General features: G+C 41.4%; 1 pseudogene; it reads right to left on the bottom strand.

The window, feature by feature from the left end:
* Positions 1-6,958: 6,958 nt before the first annotated feature.
* On the bottom strand, positions 6,959-7,058 carry LOC134359604 (U6 spliceosomal RNA; annotated as a pseudogene).
* Between the last annotated feature and the right edge of the window lie 5,046 nt (positions 7,059-12,104).

Raw genomic sequence — 12,104 nt, 5'->3', positions numbered from 1 at the left:
CGATGCCTGATAAAGCTTCAGCATTATATCTTTTCTTTTATATTCTAGTCCTCATGAAATGAATGCTAACATTGGTCATTGGTCATTAGTCATTTTTCATCACCAGCTGCCAGCTTCAGCATGTAATTATTACACAGCGGAACAGTTTTGTCATCTTTAGTTACTAGTACAATTGGAGATGTCCAGTCATTCTAGCTACAATTCCATTCTGTTACAAGTTCTACCATCTATCTCTTCAAAGCAAATGGAATGAGTCCATTCTAACAAAAGATTGATTTTGAACCTAATTTGATTTGAACATGGGCACTTAAACCTTAACACTAGTGTGTGTATTTTTGAATATTTTGGTGCACATTCTCAGTTGAACGTCCAAGTGATTCTGAAGCATCTACGGTTTCCAGTTGAACTTCAAGATTCTCATAAGTGTTGATTGGTTAGTGCTGTTGGCTACAACCAGAGGTGCTTTCTACTTGTTGTCCATTGAGATTCATCAAACAGTTCACCTGGTCTAAAGCTCTCACTAAAGCGGAGGCTCACTTAATGCTCGGCATGTGTTCTCAGGAACAAGAGCACTGATGAACAGTGGGTCATTACAGCTGTATCAAGAGAAGTGCATTACTGTCAGCAGAGCAGTACAGGGACCCTGCCTTCCCATTGCTCTGCTGGGAACCTGATATATATCCTGGCCTTCTGCTAATGCCCTTTAGCCATGTTTGAAGATGGGGACCAGTGCTTGTTACTGTATTGAGGTCCCCGGACAGGTAAAAGCTGAGTAGTCAAACAAACATATCAAAGAGCCCCTGAAGCACTTCCGTTGTATCTATCTCTGCTACCATCCATGGAAACGCATTCCAGGGACCCACCACTCTCTGTGTAGCCACGCTAACCCAGCGTTTTGCACAACACAATTACAATTCAGGGTGTTAAGAGTTCAGAAGTTCAATTCTGGCATCCTCTGAAAGAAAGTTTTTACATCTTCAAGTGCGTATGTGGGTTTCTTCCAGGTGCTCCAGTTTCCTCCCACAGTCCGGTTAGTAGGTTAATTAGCCATTGTAAATTGTCCCCTGATTAGGCAAGGATTAAATCAATAAGTTGCTGGGAGGTGGGGCTATTTGGGCTAGAAAGACCTGTTCTGTGCTGTATCTCTAAATAAAAATAAGAAATAAAAGAAGGGACCATTGCAGCTTCCAGGATGTGATGAAGTTCTGGATGGTCTGTCAATGCATGGGGCCGGTGCTGCCAGGGTACAGATCTGAACCCCGCATTTCAGCACTAAAACAACACCTCTGGGTAGTTCCTCCACACCAAACCAGGAGGCGATTCATTGCTGTGAGGGCAACAGCAGTGGACGCATGTTCTGCCAGCTTACCAGGACCGCAGCAAACAGCCTCAATGGATATTTCCTTTTCAGGGTGCACATGATATGTACCATGACAGAAGAACTTAAACGAACTAGTGCTGCCCTGGAATACTGCAAAGTCTGACTTGTTTTTAAGTCGATAGCACTTTTCAGCCCTGATATGAAGCTGAAATAGCTTGGATTTCTAACCATTCCCGTTCCCCACCATCCAGGCTCTCTTCTCACTACTACCATTGGCCAGGGGGCACAGAAGCCTTAGGTCCCACATCACCAGGTTCAGGAACATTTATTAACCTCCCACAATCACACTCCTAAAATCACTCATCCTAACTCAGACTGATTTTATGATCTACAGAATCACTTTCAAGGACTCTGCAACTTCTGTTCTCATTATTATTATTATTATTATTATTATTATTATTAAATTTTCTCAGCTCAAGCTGGTAAAACCTAAGGCTCGGACATAGCCAAACACACTCATTTTTCAATTGCTAGGGACTTTCCGACTATTCTAGTGGTGTTTAATATTGTGGCTTTCTGAAGTAATTTGCATAGATACTACTGTGTAGCCCTGTTTAATGCTATTGTGTAGTGACTTTGGGATGACATCAGTTGTAGGTATTACTATTGGGACAATATATATTTTGTTCGTATTGCAGAATCTTTCAATTTCCTCTTTCAATTCAGCATATTTCTGTTGTTGTTTACTTGTTGATTTCTGTAAGTTATGTGTGTATAGAATGGATTTATCTATTAAATAAATTGTTTTTGCTTGTTTATCCTGCATTATTATATCTGGACGGTTATTGTCCTATCTGTAATAACAGATCCATTATAATAAGATTTGTGGTATTCTGACTCTAAAGCTGGTCCAAGCTTGTACTTATAGTAGGGTATGATTTCTTTTATAAATTTGTATTTTAAAGCTAGATTTTGATGAATGATGTTTGCCACTTGATTATGCCTGTGTAAGTAATCAGATTGAGTTAAGCTGCTACAGGATCCGGTAATGCGTTGGATTGTTTCTGGTTTTCTTGGCATTGTCTACATTTATCATCTACATTTCTGCATTATTATTATTGTTGTAATTTTATCTTTTCTCAGCTCAAGCTAGTAAAACTTAAGGCATGGGCATGGCCAAGTGCACTTTTTTCTTAATTGCTTGGGGCTTTCGGGCTATTCTAGTGGTGTCTAGCATTGTGGCATTTTGGAAATTTACAAAGATACCTCTGTGTAGGCCTAATTGTTTAATGCTATTGTATAGTGACTTTGCAAAATTTGTTGTCTTTTGCATAATTGTTGTTTGTCGGTCTTTCTGCATAGTCTTTCATAAATTCTCTTGTATTTCTTCGTTTTTCTGCACATTCCTGCAAGAAGGTGAACCTCAGTGTAGTATATCATGACATACAGTATACATACTTTGATGATAAGTTTTTGTTTGACCTTGACTTTAATGAGCAGTATGCCACAGTGTCGATGCTCATGTCAATGCATGGACCATAAAATCGTAAAACTAAAGGACATAGGAGCAGAATTAGGCCATTTCCCCCATTATATCACTCTGCTATTCCATCACAGCAGATTTATTGTCCCTCTCAACCCATTCTCCTGCCTACTCCCTGTAACCTTTAACACCTTTACTAATCAAGAACCTATCAAACTCTGCTTTACAACCGTATGTGGGAATGAATTCCACAGATTCACTACACTCTGGCTAAAGAAATTCCTCCTCATCTCTGTTCTAAAGGGATGTCCCTCTTATGTAGAAGCTGTGCCCTCTGGTCTGAGACCCCCACACTATAGGAAATGGCCTCTCCATGTCCACATTTTAACTATTCCTTTGCCTTGAAGTCCTTATGCTTTCCAACATTGTTGTTGGTGATATTTGGGTTATTTACGACCAATTTGACATGACTCATTGTAGCTTTCTTCATAACACTGCATTGTGAAAATATCCTTTCTGTGATGAAATCACCTCACTGATGTTTTGGTTAATGGATTTAGCTTTAGATTGAGGATATGGAAGACAGAACATAAGAACAGTAGTTCTTGCGAGAGCACGGACCTGCACCTGGAAAGTCTTCACTCTCCAGGGTGTAGGCCTGGGCAAGGTTGTATGGAAGACCAGCAGTTGCCCATGCTGCAAGTCTCCCCTCTCCACGACACCAATGTTGTCCAAGGGAAGGCCATTAGGACCCATACAGCTTGGCACCAGTGTCGTCGCAGAGCAATGTGTGATTAAGTGCCTTGCTCAAAGACACAACACATTCCCTCAGCGGGAGCTCGAACTCATGACCTTCAGGTAGCTAGTCCAATGCCTTAACCACTTGGCCACGTGCTCACACATAAGAACAGTCCAACGCTGTAACAGGTCCTTCTGCCCATAATACTCTACTGAATTCATGGCAATAGTAACACAGGACAACAATTTTTTTCTGAAGTGTTGCTTCCTCAGAATTTTTTTTTTTGTTGATGATAGATCACTTGAAACTGAACACAAATATAATTTCAGACTACTTGTATCACACATAGGAATTTGGAGAAACAGGAAATTACCTTTTATTGAACAAAATGCTTTTAACTGCATAACAGCGCTGACGCTTTGCAATAGTTCAACTAAGCTAAAAATGTTTTGTTGATGATTTTCATTTGTACTCAGAGTCTGAGAATCTTGCTTAAGTGTCCAACAATCGTCGTGGCTATCCCTCGAGGTCGAGGATGATGGTCTTTGTTCTGAAGAAGTAGCCCACAGAGTGAAGATGCCTGTGCGTGTATTTGTTTAACGTGTACTTGATGTTGCACTCCAAGAAGCACACGATACTTCACAAATCAACCAACTGATTCCAATGGAATGTAAACCACAGCGATTGGAGCAGATGGATTTGTTGCAGCCTTCATCCGCCTTCACAGCCATTGATTTCGAAGTAACTTCGTCCGCCTGTTCCACCGTTGAGGTCTTGGTTGGATTGTTCTTTGTCAGGGACCTCACTCTCGACCTTACCGCCATGGGTGACCCTACCAGGAGCATAGCTCCAGACGGCATCGCTCTCGGAATCACAGGACCACACAAGCTTCTCCACCACGACAAGGTAACAATCCACGGAGAAGATTTAACAATAATCAGCCAGCATTGATGGATTCCATTTGCCCTAATACTATATCTCCATGACTGCAATGTCCTGGTGAAACCTTTCACCATAGTCGTCACTGAGAGTGCCAAGGTTTGCAAGGACCAAGTCTGAGTGGGAATGCAGATAATGGATCTTTAGTGACATGCTGCACTTCATGGTTTTGTATGCTTGAAGCATGTTGTCAACTAGCTGCCCATAGTTTGGTGCTCTGTAGAAAATTTTCATAATGTCCTTGAATACCTTCCATGCAATTTTCTCTGGTCCCACTAGAAGTTCTTCAAATTCCCTGTCATGATGATCTGTTTGATTTGTGGAGCAACAAAAATGCCTTCCTTAAATTTGGCATCAGTTATTCTGACCTGAATTATGAATTGAAATAATAAATATAGGCGACTTCAAAGAAAAAGGTGCGTGATAGGGAAATTTCATGGTGATTTTCATGATCAGCAGCCCAAATTCCAAAAGATAAACTCAAAAATATTGAGGAAGCAGAATCATTGTTGTCCAGTGTAATTGAACTGCTTTCTAAACTAATCCCTTCTGCCTATGCAATGTCTATAACCCTCCATTCTCTCCATTCATGTGCTTATCGAAGAGCCTCTTAAATTCCTCTCGTGTATCTGCCTCCACTATCATCCCTGGCTGCGTAGTCTAGGCACTCACCATTCTTTGTGTAGCCATGCTAGCATAACATTTTGCATAGCGCTATTACAGCTTGGGGTGCCAGAGCTCGGAGTTCAATTCCAGCATCCTCTGGAAGGAAGCTTGTACATTTTTCCCCTCTGCATGTGGGTTACCTCCTTCTGCTCTGGTTGCAACCCACCGTTCATGGACATATAGGTTAATAGACTATTGTAAATTGTCCTGTGATTAGGCTAGGGTTAAAGAACATAGAAATCTGCAGCACATTACACATCCGTCAGCCCTCAACTTTGTGCCAACCATGTAACCTACTCTAGAAACTGTCTAGAATTTCCCTAGCACATAGCCCTCTATTTTTCTAAGCTCCATGTACCTATCAAAGAGGCTCTTAAAAGAGCCTATTGTATTCGCCTCCACCACTGCCACCGGCAGTGCATTCCACGCACCCACCACTCCCTGTGTGGAAAACCTACCCCTGACATCACCTCGGTACCCATTTCCAAGCACCTTAAAACTATGCCCCCTCATGTTAGCCATTAGATATACCTGTACACCAGCTCATTAATGCAAATATCTAATCAGCCAATCATATGGCAGCACCACAATACATAAAAGCATGTAGATATGGTCTAGAGGTTCACTTATTGCTCAGACGAAATATCAGAATGGGGAATAAGTATGATGTAAATGACTTTGACTATGATTGTTGGTGCTAGATGGGGTGGTTTGAGTATCTCAAATACTGCTGATCTCCTGGGATTTTCACACAGAACAGTCTCTAAAATGTACAGAGATTGGTGCAAAAAACAAAAGAAATCCAGTGAGTGGCAGCTCTGTGGGAGAAAACACATTGTTAATGAGAGAGGTCAGAGGCGAATGGCCAGACTGATTCAAGCTGACAGGAAGGTGACAGTAACTCAAATAACCATGGATTACAACAGCGGTGTGCAGAAGAGCTGATATGAGTGCACAACATGTTGAACCTTGAAGTGGATGGGCTACAGCAGCTGAAGACCACGAGCTTATGCTCAGCGGCCACTTCATTTGTCGCAGGAGGTACCTAATAAAGTGGCCACTGAGAGGACATTTCCTTCTGACAGTTTAAACACTTGGGATATTTAAATTGGCCAATCTGCAGCAGATAGTGTTTGCAGCAGCTGAAGCAGCTTCTCGTGCTTCTCTCCCCGTCAATCTTCACATTCTGCTCTGAAGTTGTAACCTTGCTACTGCTCACTGACTACAAATTGCCATCACATTTGTACCTTACGTTGGATGAAATTACTCAACATCCCTCAATGCCATTGCCGTAGACATTGCAATTTTGCAGGCAAGATCAAGTGTAAGATTCAGTGCGTTTAATAACTTTGATTGAATTCATTCATCTATTAAATCATGAACAAAGTTGTCATGCAACGCATGATGCAAACACATGCCCAAGATGCAATGTTGAAACAGGTCTCTGAATGAAATAATATACTCTCTGATAGTCTCATCCCTGATTTTTACTGAATTTGTAGGATTGAAATAATCCTGTAACTTTGTAAAGATAAAGATTTGCTTTATTTGTCACATATACGTTGAAACATCAAAACACATACAGTGAAATGCATTCTTTGTGTCGATGACCAACACAGTCCGAGATGAACTGGGGCAGCCTGCAGGTATGGCCATGCTTCTGGTGCCAACGTAGGCAACAATTTAGCAGCCCTAATCTGTACCGGTTTGGAATGTGGGAGGAAACCGGAGCATCTGCAGGAACCCTCACAGACAGTGGTGGGAATTGAAACCCTGGCACTGTAAACTGTTACACAACCATGCTGCACTAAAATACATGCAGTGAACTTGCACGTTGTCCTTGCCCAGGGGCCATGCTAATTTTGTCTGTTTTGTTCCAATTTTAGTTCATGTGCTGCTCCAGCGAGCACATTATCCAAATTTTTATCGCAATTCAGATCCACACATTGGCTATGTTTTGCTTAAAATATGTTAACAACTTTAAACCTGCTCCTGTTGAAGATTAGCTTGATTTGTCACATGTACATTGAAACATTGAAATATACAGTTAAATGCGTTGCTTGAGTTAAAGAACAACACAGTCCAAGATGTGGTTGGGGCTTCTGGTGACAAAGTAGCAGGCCCATAATTTATTAACCCTAACCCATACATGCACCTTTGGAATATGGGAGGAAACTGGAGCATTACAAGAAAACCCATGCTTTCACACAGATAATGTACAAGATCCATACAGGCAGCGGTGGGAATTAAAACCTGATCTTACAGCTGGCACTGTAATAGCGTTACACTACCTGCTATGTTACAATGCCACACTAAAAATATGGAAGTGCTATGTTTGTTCCTTGCAAAGACAAGTAGTGTGGGTAAAACTAACACGTATTTATTCACAGGACACTTCAATCATGGGTTCTAGCTCCACACTTTAGTGTGAACTCCCAGTTTATCAATGTCACCTCCAGTTCCTGGTGAATCACCCACATTGCACACTGGGAACTGAAGTTCTTTATTGTGTATACACATAATAATACATCTTCCCCCTTTAAAGAAAAACAAACAAAATATTATTTTCCCATGAAGCTTCCAGAAACAATAATGCTTTCCAACACAAATATTTACATTAACTTCAATTTCTAATGAGCAAATATAGTCCTTTATTTACTCATCAACTCTCAATATGTCTCTGTGGTGGCTAAATGATCCCTTTGCACTGCTATTAGTTTCCACATGTGTTTTGCTTTCACTTGCCACATTAATACCCGTGTCCTTTTGAGAACTTTGATCTATGTGTTCATTTTTTCATATCCTTTTACCAAGATCCTATCTGTTTGTCTCTGTTCTTGTTCTTACTATGTGACCATAATTCAGTCCACGTGCCTCTGAGCCCTGAACTACATCCATTGATCAGTGAGTCTTTGCAACTGATGCTGTCTCAATTTACAGAGCTCCTTCTGTTGGCTGCATATCACAGATAGCAACTCATCCTGTTGGTTTGTGTCGAACTGGTGCTGTTGTTATGACCTTGGGGATTGTGGGCTCTCCTCATCTTCCTTTTAATTTTTCCTCTTCAACTTTGGAGATGATCGTGAAGATATTTTTGATTTCCAGTCTTTAACTGAAAGATGAGAGACAGATTTTGAACTAAAGCTGCACAATGTGGAAGCAAGACTGATGAATTCTTCATCATGATCACTCTGTTCAACACTGGCATCCTGACTCTAATGCTGGTGCAGCTGGGACAGAATGTCTATGGAAGGTGGAGTTCTTGAGCTCCTCTTGCATAACCTCTCTGGAGCTCTTGTGGATGCTGTTACGAGTTTCTCAAATTACATCGGATAAGCATCTGAGCCCCTCAGAAACACCTGCAAAGTCTTTATTGAGTGTTGCCTGTTTATCTTTGGTCTGTGAAGCCACTATGAAAACTCTTTCCACCAGGTTGAGCCTTTTGCTTGCAGTCAAACCTAACATTGGCCGTATTTGCTTTCCAAAAATCAATAGCTGTGCCTTTAGGTGCTGATCTTTGTGATCGAAGGTCACTATACAGCCCGCTTTTACTGGAACATTCTCTCCAATACAGCCTGTCACTTCTAACTTCAATGGGTACATCTTGTTCTTTACTTTGAGAGTCTTGTAATCATCCACAGACAACAAGTTCACCTGGGCTCCAGTATCAAGCTTGAATGGAATTACTGTCTTACTCACAGTCACTGGAACAGTCCATTCTGTCTTACCAGCACCAACAGTCTGCAGAAAATCTACAAAAACTTCCTCAATTTCGTCATCAACAGTGTACTCCTTTCTCTTGGTAGTCCCAGCTTTGCAGCACCTTGCAAAATGATTCCTCTTCCCACAATTATTACAGAACTTCCTATAATCAGGACACATCTTTGGAATGTGCCTACTTCCACATTTGCTGCATTTATTGTTTTAGCCTATCTCTTTGCTTTGCTGGTGTTTTGGGAAATGCCTTGTCTCTTCCTCTCTTTTGAGACAATGGACAAAGAATTCAGTCACATGGGATTACAAAGATACAGACCCAAAGTGTTAATACTGTCCTGCCTTGTATGATTTTAAGACCCTCTGTCTAATCAACATACCATAAAATGGAGCATATTTTCCAGGGTAAGTATGAAAGAGTATGATAATTTGTGCACTTAAAACAAATGCCAAATTTTCAATGGAGAACGAGAGAACAAGAGCATTAGATGATGAAGATAATTAAATACTGACATAACTCATTTAATCTTTTGATCCAAGGTAAAACAGGCCTTCATGTAAATGAAATGAGCAATTCCAGGTTTTGTAGAGAATAACGAATTAAAGGGAATGTTTCATTCATCACTTGAGTGATTCTATTAAAAGATGTATACCAATTATTTATAATGGAATTTTGCTTGTCATCCATTTTATGTAACAAGATAACAATCCCTCAATTAATTTCAACAAACATTGAACAAGTATTCTTTGTCTGCTGTGCCTTCTTCACTTTGCTGCAGAAAGTTATTGCATATTTGGATTTGAGCGTTCCCATTTTTGCACTTTAAATAAAGTTTAACATTGTAAGCTATTGATGCTTAGTGACTGAGCGTATCTGAGGCTTATATTGACAGATTCAAGGAGATAGATGGAGTCTGAAAATTTGCGATCAGATGGGAATGGATACATGAGCTAAAGGATTGACCATGATTTTCCTCTTTGATACCGAAGACTTGAGGAACTCCTGACCTCATTTCTTATGTTTGCTGGCCCTTGAACTCCAGTAAAGAAAGCCTATCAGAGTCTCAGGATGCAATTTTGCAGCAGAAGTACTGTTGCAAACTTCTGCCAGGATCATCACTTTGTAGTGATGGAGAGACTTGTGAGCTCCTGAGATCTGGAGAGCAACATCAACTGGATTTTAGCCATCTGGCATTTAACTTATGGGAGGGTCACCCATGACTCGAATGATCACACTGCTAATACTAATGTTGCAAAGTAGAGCAGGGAATTTGCACAGAGTGAAGACTTGCACCTGGCATGACCTGATCAAAAAATGTACAACCAGATGGATTTGGGATGTTTTGCATCTATCAATAAGGATAGGCGGGGCTTTGGTTTAATGTTGCTGGCTGCTATCACTTGACACTGTCTTGAGACTAATTTTAAAATTGCTTTGTGACTATAAGACATAGGAGCAGAATTAGGGCATTTGGCCCATCGAGTCTGCTTGGCTTTTCTACCATGGCTGATTTATTATCCCTCTCAACTCCATTCTCTTGCCTTCTCCCCATAAACTTCGATGCCCTGACTAATCAAGAGCCTATCAACCTCTATTTTACATATACCCAATTACTTGACCTCCACAGCTGTACGTGGCAACGAATTCCACAAATTCACCACACTCTGGCTAAAGAAATTCCTCTGTATCTCTGTTCTAAATGGATGTCCCTATATTCTGAGGCTATGCCCTCTAGTCCTAGACTCCCCCACTATATTTTTACACAGAGAGTGATGAATGTGTGGAATGAACTGCCAGGGTGGTGGTTGAGGTAGATAGATTAGGGACATTTCGGAAACTCTTCCATAGGCACATGGATGATAGATAGATGGAGGGATATGTAGGAGGGGTGAGTTGATCTCAGAATAGATTAAAAGGTTGACACAATGTCTTGGGCCATAGGGCCTGTACTGTGCTGTAATGTTCTATGTTCTATGAACGTGAGAGGGAACCAAAGCATCTGGAGGGACCCCCCACAGTCATGGGGAGAATGTACAAACTCCTTACAGACAGCTTCTGACAGTGTGCTAACAGCCGAACTGTGGGCCTGCCAGAATCTACAAAAGATTTATTTTATTTAAATTTGGAGATACAGCGAAGAACAGGCCCTTCTGGCCCAGTGAGCTGTGCTGCCCAGCAAACCACCCATTTAAGCCTATGCTAATCACAGGAAAATCTACAGTGACCCATGAAGCAGAATGAGTTTTGACAGTGGGAAGAAACTCGAGCACCTGGAAGAAAGCAACGCGGTCAATAGGTGAACGTACAGACTACTTATAAATGGCACTGGAGTTGATCTCTGAGTTCTGACACTCCAAATTGTAATTGTATCCCACCTCCTGCTTCCCACTTTGCTGCTGTGGTGCCCCTGGGTATTACAGTATTTCATTTTGCACGGTACTTTATATTACAGATACTGGAAAAGTCATCCTGATTCTGGATTAGGGCACACAACAGTTTATTAATGTAGAAACTCATCAATTCACCACAACTCATCTCCATAGGCCATTAACTCCACTTCATTGCACACAGAAAGTGAGAGACAACATTTATATGGAGATTTCCTGGTCATGGGATGTCCCAAAGCACTTTACAGGCAATGAATTTCTGAGTTGTGGTCTCTGTTACAACATAGAAAACACAGCAGTGTACATCCCCACGAAGAGCAATGTGATAATGGTGTTTGAATAAATATTGGTCAGACCACTGGAGGTAACTCGTAAGCACAGGAGATTCTGCAGAGGGTGGAAGTCCAGAGCAACACACACAAAATGCTGGAGGAATTCGGCAGGTTAGGTCGCATCTACACAGAAGAATAAATAGTTGGTGTTTTGGGTTGAGATTCTTCAGCGGGACTAAAACTGAAGGGGCAACAAGGCAGAATAAAAAGTGGGTGGAGGGGAAGACGTATAAGCGGTCAGGTAATAGGTGAGACTAGGTGGAGGGGAAGGTGGGGGATGAAGTGAGAAGCTGGGAGATGATAGATGACAGAGGTAAGGGTCTGAATAAGAAGGATAGGAGGATAAGAAGAATAAGGTCTGATAGGAGAGGAGAGTAGATCATGGGAGAAAGGGAAGGAGGTGGAGCAACAGAGCTAGGTGAAAGGCAGGTGAGGAGAAGAGACAGGGTGAGAGGGGAGCCAGAATGAGGAATGGAAAAAGAGAGGAGTAGCAGGGGCAAATGACCAGAAATAATAAAAAAC

The sequence above is a fragment of the Mobula hypostoma genome, chromosome 20 (assembly GCF_963921235.1).
Source record: "Mobula hypostoma chromosome 20, sMobHyp1.1, whole genome shotgun sequence".
Classification (NCBI taxonomy): Eukaryota; Metazoa; Chordata; class Chondrichthyes; order Myliobatiformes; family Myliobatidae; genus Mobula; species Mobula hypostoma.
The sequence above is the reverse complement of the archived record's forward strand: the minus strand, read 5'-3'. Positions and strand labels throughout refer to the sequence as shown.